Here is a 19,349-nt window from a genome sequence, read left to right on the forward strand (position 1 = left end):
CTACTTCCCTTGTTTATTGTAATATTAGAAGAAATTTGAACGTTTTGCGATCTCATAGAAGACTTCTATGTAATACTCAATACAAAAGGGGAGTATGTAGAAATTAGGAATAACGCACGTCAATACCAGGGCGAATAAGAGAGTACAGAAACGGATGCCATATGATAAGGAGTGTAAAGAATCTCATATCAAGAACTTATTAATTTTCGATTATTAAAATATTTTTTGCCCCGAAAAGATTAATTCACTCAAGTGGTGGATAAGGTCAAATTCCTTAGGGGTGAATCAAGAATTTGCTCGAGAATATTTGACTTCTTCGTCAGAATTCGATATATTGAGTGGCCGATCCAAGTAGAGGTACCTTTTCAATAGCCCTCTTTTGACAGATCACGTATAAGCTGTGTCAAGCTGTCATGTTATTTTTATTCAGTATTGTTTGGCATTTCATCATGAAAATACTTACTTGAACAACGTTTAGAAATCGGTCTAGAAATTCACGCTCTGTAAAGAATGTGTTTCGCCCGCTTCGTTCAACTCATGGTCAACATAGTCGGCCTATTGGGCGTACTATTTGCTACACCATCACCCATCTTGAGATCCAGCATTCATTATTGGATAATATTCGACCCAATAGACCACGTCCAGCATGCACGAAGTAAAGAAAATATAGCAGCCGTAGCTGAGTGTACACGAAGACCTTGGAGAGTCGATTCGGCGCCGTTCGCAGCAACTCGGACTGACGTATGGAACGACTTGGCGCATTTTACGTCGAGATCTTAAATTGAAAGCGTACAAAATACAGCTTGTGAAACAACTGAAGCCACACGATTCGGTTCAGGCCTTGGAGCAAAACATCACAGGTGTCATACGTAGTTTCCAGTCGAAATGCTCGAACGAGTTATCGAAAATTGGACTCAACGGTTAAAAAAGTAGAAAACGTTGAAGCGGATAACCCTTTATAGATAGAACACCAATGTTTACTCTTTACCTGCCAAAACAATTTACCTATGCTTATGGTTTTGCCACTGATTTCACTCCTTAAAGTAAAAATAGACTCTCTGAGAGCAACTATGTTTTATTAAGTCCAAAAAATTGATGCGTTTTAGACGTGGATCCTGGTTTAAAATAAGATTTAAAAACTTTTGTGTGGAAGAACCTAACACGGCTTTACACAAAACCCGAGTTCTAATTAGAAGAGGACCAAACATTATTGATTTTTCTAACGGGGAACGAAGTGGGTTTGGGCACTTACATTGAATTCTGCAGTGTTATTGCAAAAATATTAGCACACCGCTAAATTAAATTACTCAGTTTATTTGAAATCTGCAATAAATTCGTCATTTATACATTGACTGCGGAAATTAATAATTGATTAGCCCAATACTGATTATGTAAATACATATGCATATATGTATATACATAAATGTACATAAATTCATGAATTACTCGTTCTGCTTTGAAAATTTCGTCATCCCATTTTTTTTGCAAAAATTTCACTTAATTTAAGCCTATTAGTCTTAATTTGGGTTCAACAAATTGAAAATAAGCTTTCCGAGTCAATTTCATAAATTGCCTATGCATTTACAAATTGTTGACTAATTTGCTAAGCCACGCTCTGGCAATAACTAAGAATGTTGACAAAATATATTCGTGAATTCATGCAAAATGAAAAGCGATCAATCACGCGCTTAACTTAATTCGCAACTTATTTGCAGTATAAATGCAAAAATCAAATCAAATATTTCCAATGATGGATGAAATAGTCAATGCAAACGAATAAATAGGTGACAGGCGAAGTTTCAGAATCAGGGTGCTCAAAACAGTGTTGTCGCACAACTGATATGGTTATTGTTATATTTTTTAAAGACTAAGGAAATTGAAATAGTACTGAAGAACTTTTTATTTTTATGCGACAACAAAATTCAATCATTTTAATTTTTTAATATATTTTTATTTGTATTTTGAAATGTACAAAAATTTTTTTTTTTTCGTTTTTTACATTTTTATATATATTTTTTTTAAATCAAAGTAGTCCCCAACAAAAAAAGTAGTTCACTGGTCATGGTGATAGCGGCTGTTCATGTTGTCTGAAATAAAAAAAAATCGAATGGATTATTATTCAGTAGTTCTGCGGCTATCGTCCCTACCAAATATAATCAATTTCATTAAAAAAAATGTCGAACTTAAAAAAAAGTCACGAAAATCTTTTTTTTTCGTTAAAAATCGTTAAAAAAAAATGAAAATATTTTCGAAAATAAACAATTCTGGTAGGGACGATAACTATAAATGAGTAGAAGAACATATGTAAATTTTAAAGCAATCGGTTGAATACTTTTTTGTTAGGACCCAGTTTCAGAAAATGATGATTCGAGAAAAATGCGTAGCAGCTGCAGACTTGTCATGGCGCCTGGTAGACAGTCGCTTACGACACGTCGGCGACTATGAGCTGTAACTTATCAAACACTATGAATTTCGGTCTGAATTTTTTACAGCATGTTTTCAATAGGTTTTACTGTCAAAAATATAAAAAAAATCGATTTTTCGAAGTGATTACATGAGAATACCCCTTAAGAACGAGATGGGCGGATGGACAGAGCTTTTTTAATAGAATGGAAGCTGAAGTTTAGAGAGGTTTTAAGGCGAGTCGATTCATAACATGCATGTAGCACTAATAGTTGACTTTTGAACGACATAAACATTTATTTGAAACATGAAGATTATTATATTAAATATATTAGTCTTCATGCAGTTTAATATTATTGTGGAACATTTTTAAATCAACCCTCTAATATCTAATCCTACTATATTGAAAAAACACATTTGGGGTACTCACAACCCGTCGTAAAGCATCGTAAAATCATAAAATTATAAAATTTTACACTTGTTTAAAAATATTGTTGTTGTATACAAAAATGAGTTTACACATTTACAATTCTCAATGCTATGTTTTCGAATCGTTATAACTTATAACTTTATGGGACTTGTGAAAACCCTAATTATAAATGGTACACGTTCGGTAGACATACTTTATTGCAATATATACTACATTGTCAGTTCGTGTATTGAATAGAAAAATTTCAATAAACAAAACGATGTTTTGTTCGAGAACTTCTTCTCGAAACATCGTTTTCGAAGTTATCGTTTTCGAAGTTAGTGGTAACGATTTATTTGAAACTAGTGAAGAGATTTTATTGGGATTTTTCACAGTTCACAGATGACCTCGGGAAAGAAAAATGTTTTTCCGATTGCAACTAATTTCTTCAAGGCAATTTGTGTTACAAATTAAACCTAAAATCATTCTTTTTTGTTTGCAACTTTTCGAAAAACTAATATTTTTCCAAATTTTTCGATTAGTTGTGACCTAATCTCATATGCTTACCGTTGATATTTAGTTATAGATGAATCCTTTGGTTGAATTGATGAAAATAAGAATGTTTTTGGCCGTTAAAATCCAAGTGACCCTTTAAATAGGATACTCTAAAAAACAGGAAGCATGCGAAGATGTACTGAGAGCTCAAGTTGATTACTCAACCGACTTGGGAACTCGGCTTTGGAGTTTTTGCAGTTTTAACGACTTACGTACTCTCTAAAATAAAGTTTATTCGTGAAATATAGCGGTTTGGTAATCAAAAGTTATCCTCAGCGAGTCTTACTAATATAAGAAACTATTTCGGCTGTATATGGTATGTCTTTTATTTGGTTCCCGATTTCCTGCTTTTCGGACGATTTTTTTTTACTTAAAATTAGATTCGCTAATGCACTAATTATGTGCTTTATTTTTGCAAAATTACTGCTCGTCCGACATTTTTCCAACTTTACTGAGCACAAGAAACCACCGTCGCTTTGCTTCGTCCAAACACTTACATATGTACACATGTATAATGGGTTGTCAAAAAAGTCTTGCGGTATTTTTATTGAATTTTTTTTTTTTGGAATTGAAATGAATTTTTGACTCATGCCCAGCTCTTGACCGATGCTACGGCTGCTACTATGCCGGTCTCTTTCGACCAATTCAGCGATTTTATCGCAATTTTCGATGACAGGCCTTCCGGAGCGTGGCGCATCTTCGACCACCTCTACGCCAGAACGAAAACGTTGAAACCATCGTTGTGCGGTGGAAATGGAAACTGTATCGGGCCCATAAACTGCACAAATTTTATTGGCGGCTTGAGATGCATTTTTGCCTTTATCGTAGTAACTGTAAAATATGCCGTATTTTCTCTTTATTTTGCTCCATGTTTGCGACGCTATAACTCACGAACGACTTAAAATAAACGACAATCAATCAAACACGTGTTAGCGCCTGAAATGAGCTTTCCAAAAAGGTGTAGCATGACCCGATGCGACGAATAAAACTAGAACTACGCGCTTTCAGCGCCAACTAGCGAAAATACCGCAAGACTTTTGTGACAACCTATTATATCGGCAAGCGATTGTGTGTTGTTTGGCACTTGCTGCGCCGTCAACCACTCCAACTAATAAGTGTGACTTCAGCCCATCCTCTCATTGCGTTGACACATTCCTCGCGCGATTCAGTTGCATGCCACACCCCTCCCGCCTATGGGCTGAGTGCCATGTCCGGCTCCACGCTTTGTTAATTTCTAGTTAATTGCGTACGTGGCAAATCAGGCAGGCATACATACATACATACATGTAGCCAGGTGTGTAAGGTGACACCGAAATGCAAGAGGCAGCAACACGCGCACCGCCTTTTACGCGTGATGGACGTCAACGCTTTGGTCAGCTACACTATGGAAGTTGCATAAAGTTGAGCATTTTGTTGGCGATGTGCGATGTTTGTCAATTCAACAGGTAACACTAATACCAACAACAACAACAAAAATTATGCGATTTAATGCTACACAAACAATAACAGTTGGATTAGCAACGTAACATTAGATGCAGTTTCGTAGTGCTCAATTATGGTAGAGACATTGAGAGAGGGAGAGGGTAATGGGGGGTAACGCTTATATCTAGTATGCAAACTATTTGCCAAATCATGCAACAATACGCGAAAACAATAAGCAAAACAGTAACAATCCAATACGTTAGGGAAACAACAACAGCATTAGCACAAAAACAATACATATTACAACAACAATCAATTTAATTCAATTTGTCTGTCAACGCCGAACTGAATGCCATGTCTTACCTAGCCTGCCGCCTTTCACCATTATCTGCCTCTGCGTTTGAGTGGCTGAGCGCCACAAAGCCATAGTCTGCTTATAGGCGCACAAGTGCTTGTTGGCTTGGCTATTTGGTTTCTGGGGTGCGTTGTTGATTATTTCGCCTGTCGATAGGTCTGTGCGGTTTGTTAGTGGGTTTAGCTACTTGATTGGCCACATGCCCACACACACACATACTAAGTAATGAATATGTGCCCGATGCGTAGGTGGCGTGCTGCGCAACCCACAGAAATGTATGAAGTGTGAAATGTCATCGCGTATACGCAATGCTGTGCGAATTGTTTGACTGCCGGTCTGCGTGGTCGGCATTTTTGCGTGAGTGTGTGTGTTTCGAGTATTCATACTAACTTGCTGGGAAGGTAAGCATTGTATAAATGCTGAAGTAAAAGGTAAATGTAATCTTCTTAATATAAAGTGAAGTGCATGATTTCAGATTTCAGACATAACAAATCTCTGGCAATCCCACTAGATGTGCTTTTTGCTGTCTTGATCATGCTGATTTGATGTTTGCCAGTCTAACTTAGGTAGCAATGAAAAAAGAATGGACGAAACTCTGATGACTTTCGAATGGGTAGCTGGAGCGGGAGATTTATATCGCGAGCTCTCTACCAAATTCAGGCTAGCATTCTAATACAGTGTCTTTCAAGCGAATTTGACTGGCCTCAAGGTGCTGACCTGAAATGCATTTTTCTTCAGAGAGCTGTGCATTCACTTCGATAGCACAGAGACAATACTGGCTTTAAGCCCACTCATAGTGCGCTCTACACAAGCAAAGGAGGGTTTGACCTTTTTATGAGCATAAAACTACTTTGTTATCCGACTTGTTTGGGTCGCAATCGCTGGAAACTAAAAGGCTGATTTTTTAGAGAGGATATCCTTACACCGATTTCATAAGAGAGGAAAGGAGTCGGTACTTTGCTGTTCTCTTACGCCTTAGCGTTGGATCTTTGGATAACACGTGTGTTTGGCAAAATCCAGTCAAAAACAGAAACTTGAGTGTGTGCGAGAGTTTTCTGGTTTAGAGTGGAATGCAAAAGTTCGTCTAAGCTATTTGATCCCAAAGCGAAGTGAGCGCATTTGATTTTAGCTCAAAACGCTTCATTTTCATCAGAAATATCTTGGTGTTTTGAGAATTAGAAAAGACGAGAGTTCACACGTGGGATCATGTGTTACTTATATATTGTCTTCTTTACTTTTAATTCTTCAGCTGAACTCCACCAACCACTTTATTATTGATAGGTTCTGGTCTAGCTGCGGCATTATTCAATGTGTTGGCGTACATGTTAGAGAAAGCTTTCTTAGATTTCTTTCTTTTCTTTATGGTTTTGTCAGAGAAAGATGAAAAAAGGAAGATTCGCAGTCAGAAGAAGACGATGATATGGGTTTCATTATTCTCGTCTAGACAACTCAATACTAAAGTTTACTTCTACTTCATTCTGCTGCTGGAGCCTGATAAATTATTCTACAAATATTTTTGAAGAATACTATTGAATTAATAGCACTTGTCCGACAATAAAATAAGGTTCCCGTAACCAGATAATTAACTATCCTCCGACAACATTTCTACTGATATTTGTTCAATTTACAGTCACTTAACTCTTTTCATATAAACTTTGGGAAGTTCCCTAGTGTAGTCTCAAAGTTGTGCTTCCATTTTTATGACCAAGTGGTTGTTCAAACTGTTTATAGCTCACGATTGAAGATTTACTTTCACTATTGAAAGAAGAGAGAGAGAGAAGAGAGAGAGAGAGAGAGAGAGAGAAGAGAGAGAGAGAAAAGAGAGAGAGAAAGAGAATGTTTCTCATCGGAAATGGTGATCCTCTCGAACTATTATGAGACTAATGCCCGGTTTCACAGTCCATACTTATGTTGTACTTAAGATAAAACAGGAAAATAGTGTTTTACAGTTCATACTTAGGTTATGCTTAAGCACTGAAAATGGGAGGCTTAAGCAATGCTTAAATAACAGCTGATTTTTGTTTTCAATTTGCTTTGAATTTTCAGCGACATCTTTCGTAGCGTAGGGCAAGTGTCCGTTCGTTTGCACTCAATAACAGCTTATACTTTTCCTTCAGTTACCATAGGTGCTCCGACACGCTAGTGATGAAATTTGGGGTTCTTTTGTTGTTTTCATCAATTTTTGATATAATTTTCCTCGCAAATTTATGTATTGTCTGTTATAATTTAAATATTTCAAACATATTTTTATGAATGACATTTGTAAAACATATGTGGCCCATAACGTTGCCATATATCATAATAAAATTTTATAGAAATTAAGCATTGACTGTGAAACGCAAACGACTACTCAGTTTGCAACAATACTTAGCTAAGATTTTATTTAGGCACAACTTAAGTATGGACTGTGAAACCGGGCATAAGTTTCACTTACGAGCAGCAAATTTCTTCACAATGCACTACCTAATTTAAACTATTAAGCTTGGAGCCCTCTGTTTTAGATTTATCATTACCAACTAGCAAATTAAGTTATCCGAAGACAGTGTTAATTTTTTCCAAAAATTGCAATATGCTTGTATTCCTTTACAATTATGAACACTGTGCATTTGCTTACTGGCTAACAGCGCCTGTGGAGCTCCGCGCGAATTGTACTCCATCATGTTGGCCAACAACGAAATTTAACTGATTTATTAGACCAAAAATGCCATGCAACCAGTAGTAGAATTATGTAGCGGCAAAACCACACAACTTCGCCGGTCGCCGCACGTTGCAACTTCGCGGCGGCACAACGCTTAACGTCCACTAACTAACGGCACATGAAAAGCGGTTAACAGCGAGCAACGAGATTGCATTGCATTGCCATTTAACTCGCCGGTTACCTTGGTTACCATTGCCAATTTGTAGCGTTGGCCCTTCGCGTTGACGGAGATTTATGTGGTCGCAGCAAGCGCACGCCGTTACTGCTGTAATTCGTGAGTGTAATGTTGTAATGCGTGAGTGAGAGCGTGTGTGTGTGTGTGGGTGAGGAGTGCTGAATTCATTTCTACGATTGGGTGCGCAATCTGGCATTTGCACCTCCATCGCAGACTTAATTAAGCTAATTAATGCGGGGAACTCCTAGGAAGTATGTGAAAAGGCTGTGAAGTTAAAAGCGACGTAAGTCTTCAGTTGTTAATGTAGATTGCTTCGTTGAAGTTTTTTGGCAAAATTGTCGATAATTTTTATTACCAGAATATATTCGCAGCTCTTTCAAAACAAATTTTCTTACGAATCGGGATTTTTGATGAAATAGTTATGCTAAAGCTCTCTCTCTAGCATCTATAGTGCTATAACTCCTACGAGTATTTTACTAGCTTAAAAACGTCTTGCTGAGAATGACTCAGTCGCCTAAACAAGTAGAAGGCAAAACATCTTTAAGATCGCGTATTTATAGTTTCTGGTTCTATTCAGTTACTCAGCTTGCTGATTTTGATTACAACTTCTTGAATATTTAGTGAATACGAGAATTTCAATTTCCAGGTTTATACTAATTCACCTATAGCGAAGAAAATATTATATAGGGTGATCAAAGTAGAGGTATTTTTTCAATATCATTTTTTTGACAGATCATGAGTTTTCATGTGGAACGACTTGGCGTATTTTACGTCAAGATCTTAAATTGAAAGCGTACAAAATACTGCTCGTGCAAGAACTGAAGCCGCTCAATCTTCCCAAGCGACATCGCTTCGGTCTGTGGGCTCTTGAAAAGTTCCAAGGAGATCCGCCGTTTTCGAGCCAAATTTTTTTTTAGCGATGAAGCGCATTTCTGGCTCAGTGGGTATGTAAACAAGCAAAATTGTTGCATTTGTGACGAAGAACAACCTGAAGAGATCTAAGGGTTGCCATTTCATCCAGAAAAAACAACGGTTTGATGTGGGTTTCGGGTCGGTGGAATCGTCGGTCCTTATTTTTCAAAAATGTGGCCGGTGGGAAGGTAATCGCGGAATGATAACCGACTTTTTGATGCCTGAAATTGAAGCTCGTGATTTCGGTAATATTTGGTTTCAATAAGACGGCGCCACTTCCTACATATCGCATTGATCAATGGATTTATGTAAAGAACTCTTTGGTGAGCAGATAATTTCACGTTTTGGGCTGGTGGCTTTTGCTTTGGCTACCAAGATCGTGACTTCGTTAGACTTTTTCATGTGAGGATTTGTAAAGTCTAACGTCTATGCGGGCAATCCCGTTTCGATTTAGTCCTTAAAGTAAAACATCACGCGTGTCACCAGTCGAAATGGTCGAACGAGTCTTCTTTAAAAAAGTAGGGAACCTCGAAATGGATTATCAAGTTTAAATACACATCTTAAAAATGGTATATAATTTTAATTTATAAAAGAGCAGTAGACCGTTTATGATTACCATGATGCAATGTTTTCTATTATATTCGCAAGTTCAAAAAATCCAGAATATTAGTAATATGAGACTAAAAAATGCACGAGTTGTTCAGAACCACCACGTCTAGTAGTAAAGCCTCTACGAGTAGTAAAAAGGTAGTCGGATTACAGCAACTGGTTCTCTTTCGTAATTTACTTATAGAAAATCTCATTTTTCATGCATTTATCCGCGATAGAGTTATTTAGCTCTTATAGCATCTTAACCAAATCTAAATATGCTAAATTTGCGCGCTCAAATCAAAAAGCTGTTTTAGTCTGCAGTAAAATCATTCAGTTTTTTATATGATTGGCTGGGAACCCAAAACGATGCGGTATTCGACAATCTAAAAGTTCCAGCTCTGAACAAAACCACTAATATTGCTTTTAAGCAACTGGATGGTCTTTGCTTTGTGAGCTGTGGCAGAATTGGAAGATCCTCTCCTTCGAAGAGATTACCATGCTTAAGTACGCCTTCTAAAACATGTTGCTTTACACTTTTTCCTAGTTTTAGTATCTTTTTCCAGAAGTACCTTTGTAGGAAACTCCCCATCAAACCATTACAAAAGCTGAATGGTGAGCACGTTGAACAGTCAACAGTACATCTTTTTTCATCTGCACAAAGGATACTTCCATTGACCACTAAAGCAGCCGATAACATGCTTCAAGCATGTAGTCAGAAGATGACCAATTGCAGGCTTTCATATGAAGATCATCCCAAATATCTACTTTCCTTCAGATAATTTTCTGTTTTCTAAGCGGATTTTTCTTTGGTATAAAAATCAGAATTGATGAAGGATTTTATATAATGGATTGTCAAAAAAGTCTTGCGGTATTTTTATTGATTTTTTTTTTTTTATTGAAATTGAAATGAATTTTTGATGACTCATGCCCAGCTCTTGACTGATGCTACGGCTGCTCCTATGCCGGTCTCTTTCGACCAATTCAGCGATTTTATCGCAATTTTCGACGACAGGCCTTCCGGAGCGTGGCGCATCTTCGACCACCTCTACACCAGAACGAAAACGTTGAAACCAACGTTGTGCGGTGCAAATGGAAACTGTATTGGGTTCATAAACTGCACAAATTTTATTGGCGACTTGAGATGCATTTTTGCCTTTATCGTAGTAGTACTGTAAAATATGCCATATTTTCTCTTTATTTTGCTCCATGTTTGCGACGTTATAACTCACGAACGACTTAAAAGAAACGACAATCAATCAAACACGTGTTAGCGCATGAAATGCATGAAAATACCGCAAGACTTTTTTTGACAACCTAATATATATATGTATAGACAAAAATACACTTATTTGTGATACTGTGAAAAGTGCACACAAACATTTTAAACTTACTTTGCCATAACCCTGTTGAGAAGTAGATCAATTAGCAAGTAAGCGAATCAAACAAACGACGCCTAAAAGAATGGTAAGTATGGCAAAAAAGCATTTGACATCGTTTCAGCAGTATTTAAGCACTTCGAACTTTAACTCGCCACATATTTCTAGAACGCATCTGTCCACATATGCTTGAAAGTGTCATACGAAATTTCAATCTCGCTTCAAAATCTTTCCTTGCAATTTTCTCATCAGACATTTTATTTCTAATTACTTCTAACTGTAAGGCTACTTCATATGTACAACCTTTTCAATTATCAACAGTTTCATTTGTCACTCATATTTGTGATTTTAATGGAAAATGTTATCTCGGCAACACAATAGTCATTTCAGTGGTCGGAGAGTTGCCAAATGGCATTCTAGTCTTCAAAGGTTTCTACGGTTTTTTATTGACTTTCCACTTGATTAGCAGTACAAATGCAAATGACTTTTCATTGTGCACATAAATATGCACAAAGGTATATAAATATGCAATGGCCACAAAAGCAGACATAACAAACAACAACTGCAATTCCATTTCACTCCTTTTGTGAAAGTAATTTGAGCAGAGAAAATCATTTAAATGCAATTGAAATATTAAATGTGGAAAACTACTTAGTTACTACTCGAGTAACGTAAGGCAATGGCTGGTGTTTTTGGCAGTTGGCTGAGCGTAAAGAGTACATATTTGGCTATTATTTTGAACAGGAAGCAAGTGCTTTAGGAAATACAGTCGTTACGCTGCAAATTTTACCTTTTTTCTTTTTAAATAGTGATATTTATTTTGCATATAATATAATGAAGAAAGGAAATAAAAAAAAAAAACAAAAAAATACCTTAGTTAAATTTTAAAAAATGGGTGACAATAATTATAAAGCTTTTCAGTTTAAGACCCATATTACATTTTTATACCCTGAACAGGGTATATTAAGTTTGTCACGAAGTTTGTAACACCCAGAAGGAATCGTCGGAGACCCTATAAAGTATATATATATAAATGATCAGTATGTCGAGCTGAGTCGATTTAGCCATGTCCGTCTGTCTGTCTGTATATATACGAATTAGTCCCTCAGTTTTTAAGATATCCTTTTGAAATTTTGTCAACGTCATTTTCTCTTCAAGAAGCTGCTCATTTGTCGGAACGGCCGATCTATAGTAGTTTCGAGATATGTAGTCATCTACTTTTCCAAAAATTACTTCCAAATATGCCTCCCACGCGATCCTTGTGCCAAATCGGACCACTATAACATATAGCTGCCATATAAACTGAACAATCGGAATCAAGTTCTTGTATGGAAAATTTTCACATTTGACAAGATATATTCACGAAATTTGGTACAGATTATTTTCTAAAGCAACAATGTAATCTCCGAAGAAATTGTTCAGATCGGTTGACTATAGCATATAGCTGCCATACAAACTGAACGATCGGAATCAAGTTTTGTATGGACAACTTTCACATTTGACAAGATATATTCACGAAATTTGGTATAGATTATTTGCTAAGGCAACAATGTAATCTCCGAAGAAGTTGTTCAGATCGGTTGACTATAGGCTTCCATACAAACTGAATACATAGTTACTAGAAGAAATGCACCTGTGAAGGGTATATTAGCTTCGGTGCAACCGAAGTTAACGTTTTTTCTTGTTTCATTTATGTTAATAATTTATTATAATAATTATAAAAGGTGGCACCTCTTTTCAAGTTTTGTTGAATTCTCGTTATGATCTTATAAAAATATGTTTCACTTATAATTTTTATTGAATTGAAATTTAAATAAGTGGCAACCTCAATCAAAAATTAAAACCGACGGCAACTCTGGTTCAAAATATCTTAAGTTCAGCTCTCATTAGTTTGTTCTGCATATTGTAAACATTAGTTTAAAATGTATTTAAATTTTTATTTAATTAAAATTTTAAATAAGTGGAAACCATCATCAAATAATTAAAATAGGTGGTAACTCTGTTTAAAAATATTATAAGCTGAATTCTCATTAGTTAAGTAGTTATTCATATTGTAAATATTAGTCTATCTTTTAATTTTTACTGAATTAAAATTTTAAATAAGTGGCAATCATCATCAAATAATTAAAATAAGTGGCAACTCTGTTTAAAAATATGTTACACTGAATTCTCATTCTTTTGATATCCATATTGTAAAAACTGGCTTAGATTTTTGCTGAATTAAAACTTTTGAACAAGTGGCATCCCTATGAAAAGTAATGTTTCACTGAAAGCATTTTACTTCTCTACGGCTTAAGGGGGTATTCTGGTTTAGAAATTCGAAAAAATCGATTTTTTTGCATATTTTTATAGTATAACCCTTCAAGAAAATGTCTCTAAAAGGATTTTTCGAAATTCAAATTATTTTCCGAGTTACAGCTCATTTTGTGATTTTGTGTCTCCGACTCCGACTGCGCGCGACAAGTTCCCAAACTTTAAACTCGTTTTTCTCATAATTACTTTTCTGGAAACGGTGTGCATGATATCTCAAGTTCTACGCAACCGATTCACATGAAATTTTACACAGAGCTTTCTTATACATTATAGTATCGCACTACGAAGAGCTTTCAAAAGAATGGTTTTTTGTTTTTAAAAAATTGCGAACCACAAAAAACCAGGGAAGATACGAAACTTTTTTTCAAGCCTACACCATTTTGTAAATTTTTTTTTTTTTTTTTCAAAAACGTTTCGTAGTGCGATCACTACACTTTTACTCTTCACGGATTTCGCGTAAATGCTCATTTTAGGTAACGGAAAGGATTTATATCCTGCACACCAGGGCAAGCCATTGTTTCATCAGTCTCTACTTCGCCGACCTGCAGTTTTTTTAAATTTAATTTTTTTTCTTATATTATTTATGTTTTGTATTCTTAGAATATCAATAAAAAGCATGTAACAAAATGGCGCGTCAAAATAATTTTTGATTTTTCTTATCGCGTCAAAAAAATACCTAAAATTCGGGCTTCTAAACCAGAATACCCCCTTAATACTCTTATTGTAGTGCCATATCACAAATTTTTTGATTCAACATTAACCTTTCGATGGCAATGGAGGTGGTGTTCATGTTGTGAGTTCCTGCTCTAAGCATAGAGTTTAAACGCTGTAACATAGAGAAGTTATTTTATTGGGTTCATGATCAAGCGTAATGTCTTTAAAAATGGTTATTACTTTCTTTGAATATACTACGCATACATATACTAGCACTTATACGAATTTTCAATTCTTTTGATACCTACAGTAATAATTTAGTTGATGCCTTGTCCGGCATTTGTTGACTTAGAGCCAGATGTGATGTTAAGAAAACTTTACTTAAAGCTGGGCAGGATTCCAGATGGTTTATTTTAGGTCTAGTTTGTAGAGAGATACGCTATCATGATTGATTCAAGTCAGAGGTCTACATAAAGCAATCTCTCAAATATGAGTTAACTCTATAGATACATCTTACAGCACTTAAAGAGAGAAAATGTGTAAAATTTGAAGCAAAGCCATTCAAAACTATCGAAATTCAAATAAGTATTAATTTTTGCTTAGAAAATCTGTATTGGCGACATGAAGAGTGCTCTCTATAATTGAACATCTATTTTAAAACTAGTGTCTTCCATTTTTGTACCAGTCAGTTTGGAGAGGAAAAGTGTATTCCTTAACCTTGGACGGGCTTTCGCTGTTTGCAAAACACGACGATTATTAGTCAAATCGACTTACAAAGCACGTCCACGTTTAAGGGAACTAGAGTCAAATATATGGGACTCTGGGCATGTCAAAACATTTTTGAAGACCATTTGCGTTCATTTTGGTTAATAAATTATTTATTAATAAGATTGTGTTTAGGTTTATTGGGAAATCATAAAATTTGTGTAAATTTGTTGATTTCTCAGGAACAGTTACGCTAAGTTTATGATATAGCTGAAGTTCTAAATTTTTGAAGTGTTGATGTTAAAATCGGATATAATGAGTATAAGCTAATTATGTCATTTATTCTTCAGTACATTTTGAGATACGTAAAACTCACCGCCTAATGAAACTAGAATCAATTATTGCAACAAACTATGCGAAACCCTAAGCAAATTGAACATTTTTAAGACCAATATGAGCTTTCTACATATTCTAATGGCCCTTTTTGGAACTGAGGAAATTTTGGTCATAATGCATACACCAACATAGGATTAGTTATATTGAATATATCACCAAATTTTGGGAGAAGAAAATGTTTCGCGTTGATAACCTTAATACTTTTCCCATGCTTCCCTTATCCATTATTAAATATTCTTTCATTTTCCTTTCTAAACTCTTAGAGTGTACAACTCCACCTTTTATGGAATTCCTCAACACTTTCAGAGCTTAAACCAATTTAAAAAATGAATTAAAAGCTTGCATTGCAATGGAAGCGCACGATACCTATTCGTACGAGTGCATGTAAATAAAAGAAGCGAGGAGAAAAATAATTAAAAGAGAATAAAAAAGTGGGCAAATTGTTGGCACCGTCCAAATGGAGCACTGAAATGTTGAAATTACTAATTAAACTATGAAACAATTTTGCAATTGCAAACAAATAGCAAACAACAACAACGACAACAATAACAGCAAACGCAGTAACGTGTGTAAAAACTTTTGCCAACAAAAATAGCAAACAACTGCGGCTTGTTGTATTTGTTTTTTACATATTTTTACGATTTTGCCGTGCTTTTGAGCGGCTGAAGTTGAAAGTTGCAACCGATGCTGGGCGGTTGAGGTGGCGGGAGCGAGAGGGCTGGACAAAGAGAAGGAGATGGCGAGTTAAACTAGTAATACAGGCAAAGCGAGTTCAAATAGTTCTGTAAAATGGTTGCAGGCAACGATTGATGTTGTTCTCGTTTACGGCGTTGTAACCTTAGCCAGCAGGCTTCCGTCAGTTGCCGAGATTTTATTTAATTTACTTGTGTTTTAGTGTCGTTTTTCTGCAATTTTCTTAAGTGAGTGAACAGAGAGGGAGAGACAGAGAGGTAAATATATGAGAAAAGACGAAAATGTAATAAGAAATAACAAATTTAATGTATTTGAAAAGCAAGTGCTTGGAGAAATGTTGGAATATGATAAAAATAGAAATATATAAAATAGAAATCCAACAACAGCAAAGAAAATAAAGTATAAAAAATTGAGTACGTGGACAATAATTTACATGCATATTAAAAGCGTACTGAAAGCCAGCTGTTTATAATTTTTACATTTTCGACGTTGCCACCTTTTATAATAAAATTTTTTATTTACTTTTTTTGTTTTTTATACAACACTTCTATACAAAAGGAATATATGGTATACATATATAAAAACATATGTACATATATCTCATTTTAAAGAAATTTGTTGTTGTCACCTTTTACTATTCAAACAAAAAATAGTAAAAATTTAGTTTGAAATATGTTTTTGTTTTGAAGATTTTAACAACAACATATGGAATCAACGATTTGAGTGCGACAACTAATTGCTTACTTTCAGTTAGTATTTTGTTGGTTATCTCTTTTACTTTAATATTGCTTCACATCGATTCCAAATTTACGTTATAAGACTCTGACAGCGCACCAATGGTGTAGCTTGCCATGTCGTTCTAATTTCATCACAAAGCATATCCATTTTGGGATATGGCTCTTTTAACATCATCCAGAGATGTTCTATGGGGTTTAAGTCTCGACTAAACGATTCATACTCCAAAACATTGATGGCATTTTCATTAAAAAACTTTTGTATCAACTTAGACGCATGCTTTGAATTGTTATCTTCCTTATAAAAGGCAAATTTTCCTCAGACTATGGCAACAGGACATTTTTTAGAATGTGGACGTATTTCTCTTTGTTTAAAATTCCATCATTCTCATGGAGTGGACCAACACCATTCCCCACACCATGATTGATCCTCCACCATACGCAACTACGCGTGGAACATAGCGAGAATCAAATTCTTGAATTATTGGACGGTGAACATATGTACCTTTGACAATCAGGACCTAAGCGATTAATTTTCGTTACTTCGTTCCAAACGACATTTCTCCGTTGATTTGTTGTCTTAGACCAATTATAGTTAATAAAATCTACTCGTCGTTTCTCAGTTAGAAATGGGTTCCTGCGCGCTGCCCTGCCGTGAAGTCCAGATTCGACCAAACGCCGGGCAATTGTTGATATTTGGACATTGTATTCGTCTTGAATTTCATGTAGAATGTCAGTGGAACTCTTTTTTTGGGTCTCCTCGGGAGACAGTAGTAGGTCTGCGGTTTATTTCTGTTGAAGTTTTTCGGGGTTTTTCTTTGCGTGCAATATTGAAAATAGTTTTAAAATTCTGTGTATGCTTAAGGACATTCAAAACAATTTTTTTTGAGCATTTGACTTTATTTGAAATTTTTTTGGACATATTGGTTGTCAAAAAAGTTTTGCGGTATTTTCGCTAGTTGGCGCTGAAAGCGCGTAGTTCTAGTTTTATTCGTCGCATCGGGTCATGCTATACCTTTTTGGAAAGCTCATTTCTCGCGCTAACACATGTTTGATTGATTGTCGTTCCTTTTAAGTCGTTGGTGAGTTATAGCGTCACAAACATGGATCAAAATAAAGAGAAAATGTGGCATATTTTACAGTACTACTACGATAAAGGCAAAAATGCATCTCAAGCCGCCAATAAAATGTGTGCAGTTTATGGACCCGATACAGTTTCCATTTCCACCACACAACGATGGTTTCAACGTTTTCGTTCTAGTGTAGAGGTGGTCGAAGATGCGCCCCGCTCCGGAAGGCCTGTCGTCGAAAATTGCGATAAAATCGCTGAATTGGTCGAAAGAGACCGGCATAGTAGCAGCCGTAGCATCGGTCAAGAGCTGGGCATGAGTCATCAAAAATTCATTTCAAGTTCAATAAAAATAAATTCAATAAAAATACAAGACTTTTTTGACAACCCATTATTTCCCCGACGAAGGTCTAAAATGTAGCTGCGAAGTGTAGGTATACTGCGGCAGCTTTTCCTTATTAAAAAACTTGAATAATACATTTTAATATATTTTAAACCACAACTTTGAAATACATTCTTACCAGAAATCAATAATATTGCTAATAAAAATTAGCACCAGAAGGAATTCTAATACTTTAAAAAACTGTTTCTAATTAGCTGTCGCACTTAATTCACCTTCTATATCGAAACGCATTTACTATTTGGTTAGAAATTAAAACAACTTTAACTTCACAACTACAAAACAGAATGACTTTAGTAGTAAATATATTAAAACGAAGACTTTTGTGAATATAAATAACGGTGTATCAAAATTTTTTATCATTATACTCATCAGCCACCTACAAAAAAGGGAGCGTTTCTAATTAGCTGTCAACAGCTGTATGTTCAATTATTAACATCACTTGATATATTCTTATTTTAGTATTACTTTATTTATTATGTATGTATGTATATTATAATACTATTTTCATAAATTTGAAATTGTCGTAGTTGCCACTTTTTAACATTTTTTAATATTTTTTATTTATGTACTAAAGTTTATTTAGAATTTTATATTACATGTCAACTAATCTCACTGTGAACTAGTCTAAGCAGTACATACGCTTTCCTTTAGGTGTGAACAAAGGCTATGAGTAACAGAAATTCGTTCAATCATCTGTGTTGCCCACGGCGTATGAGTGAAATACTAAAGTTCAATATATTGATTATGAAAATAATGAGGATGGTATATACCACATATCATATATATGCATACATATATATAAATATACAACTTTATATGTGTGATTGCAGACTTCTATACTCGACAAAAGAAACTTTCTGGCAAAAGTTGACAACGAGTGAGTGTTATTGCTTCGGATGTATTGCAAACAGTGAAGAAGGACTTATGGCGATTACCGGCGACTTGATTGTCGGGTCGGAAGAAAAGTTTCCTACTGTTTACAACTTTTAGGTCAGTTGGTTAATGAATAAATCAATTGAATAGGAAAGTGTTACAGTTATATTAAAAAGTAACTACTTAACAAAGTCTAATAAATTAATAAAATTATAAAGTTGAATAATTGAAACTATATTTTTATATCGGAGTTTCATCTGAAATCTTATTAATTACATTTTCTAGTGTAGTGGTTACCATACAAAATTTATACAAAGTCTCCAAACTTAAAATATTTTCTGACAGTGCTGCCATGTATTTCGAAAACATTGCATAAAATAGCTAAAAGTGTATTTTAACTCGGTTAATAAGAATTTATATTATTGTTTTCAATAATTTTTATTTTTTTCAGGTTTACCAACCAGCAATCAAGAAAGCATAAAAACTATAATAAGTGAATATTCAATAAAAAAAATGGAAATTAAGGTAAATAACTCGAAAATGTATGTAACTTTTAAGGACTTTTAAATTGCTTTATAATGTATGTATAGGTATATAGTATATATATTAGGGT

The 19,349-nt window shown here is 35.0% G+C and overlaps 1 protein-coding gene across 2 annotated transcripts in view; it reads left to right on the top strand.

Annotated features, from left to right (window-relative positions):
• LOC126763176 (uncharacterized) overlaps window positions 1–19,349 on the top strand; it is a 255,148-nt gene that overhangs the window by 41,447 nt on the left and 194,352 nt on the right. Inside the window, exons 1-2 of one of the 2 annotated variants that reach the window (XM_050480455.1) lie at window positions 15,779–15,914; window positions 19,188–19,261. The gene's annotated coding sequence lies outside the window, so the exon portion shown is untranslated. Of the gene's footprint in view, window positions 1–15,778; window positions 15,915–19,187; window positions 19,262–19,349 lie in introns of those variants that run through there. The other variant, XM_050480454.1, reaches the window with a different exon arrangement.

Source organism: Bactrocera neohumeralis, chromosome 6 (genome assembly GCF_024586455.1).
Source record: "Bactrocera neohumeralis isolate Rockhampton chromosome 6, APGP_CSIRO_Bneo_wtdbg2-racon-allhic-juicebox.fasta_v2, whole genome shotgun sequence".
NCBI lineage: Eukaryota > Metazoa > Arthropoda > Insecta > Diptera > Tephritidae > Bactrocera > Bactrocera neohumeralis.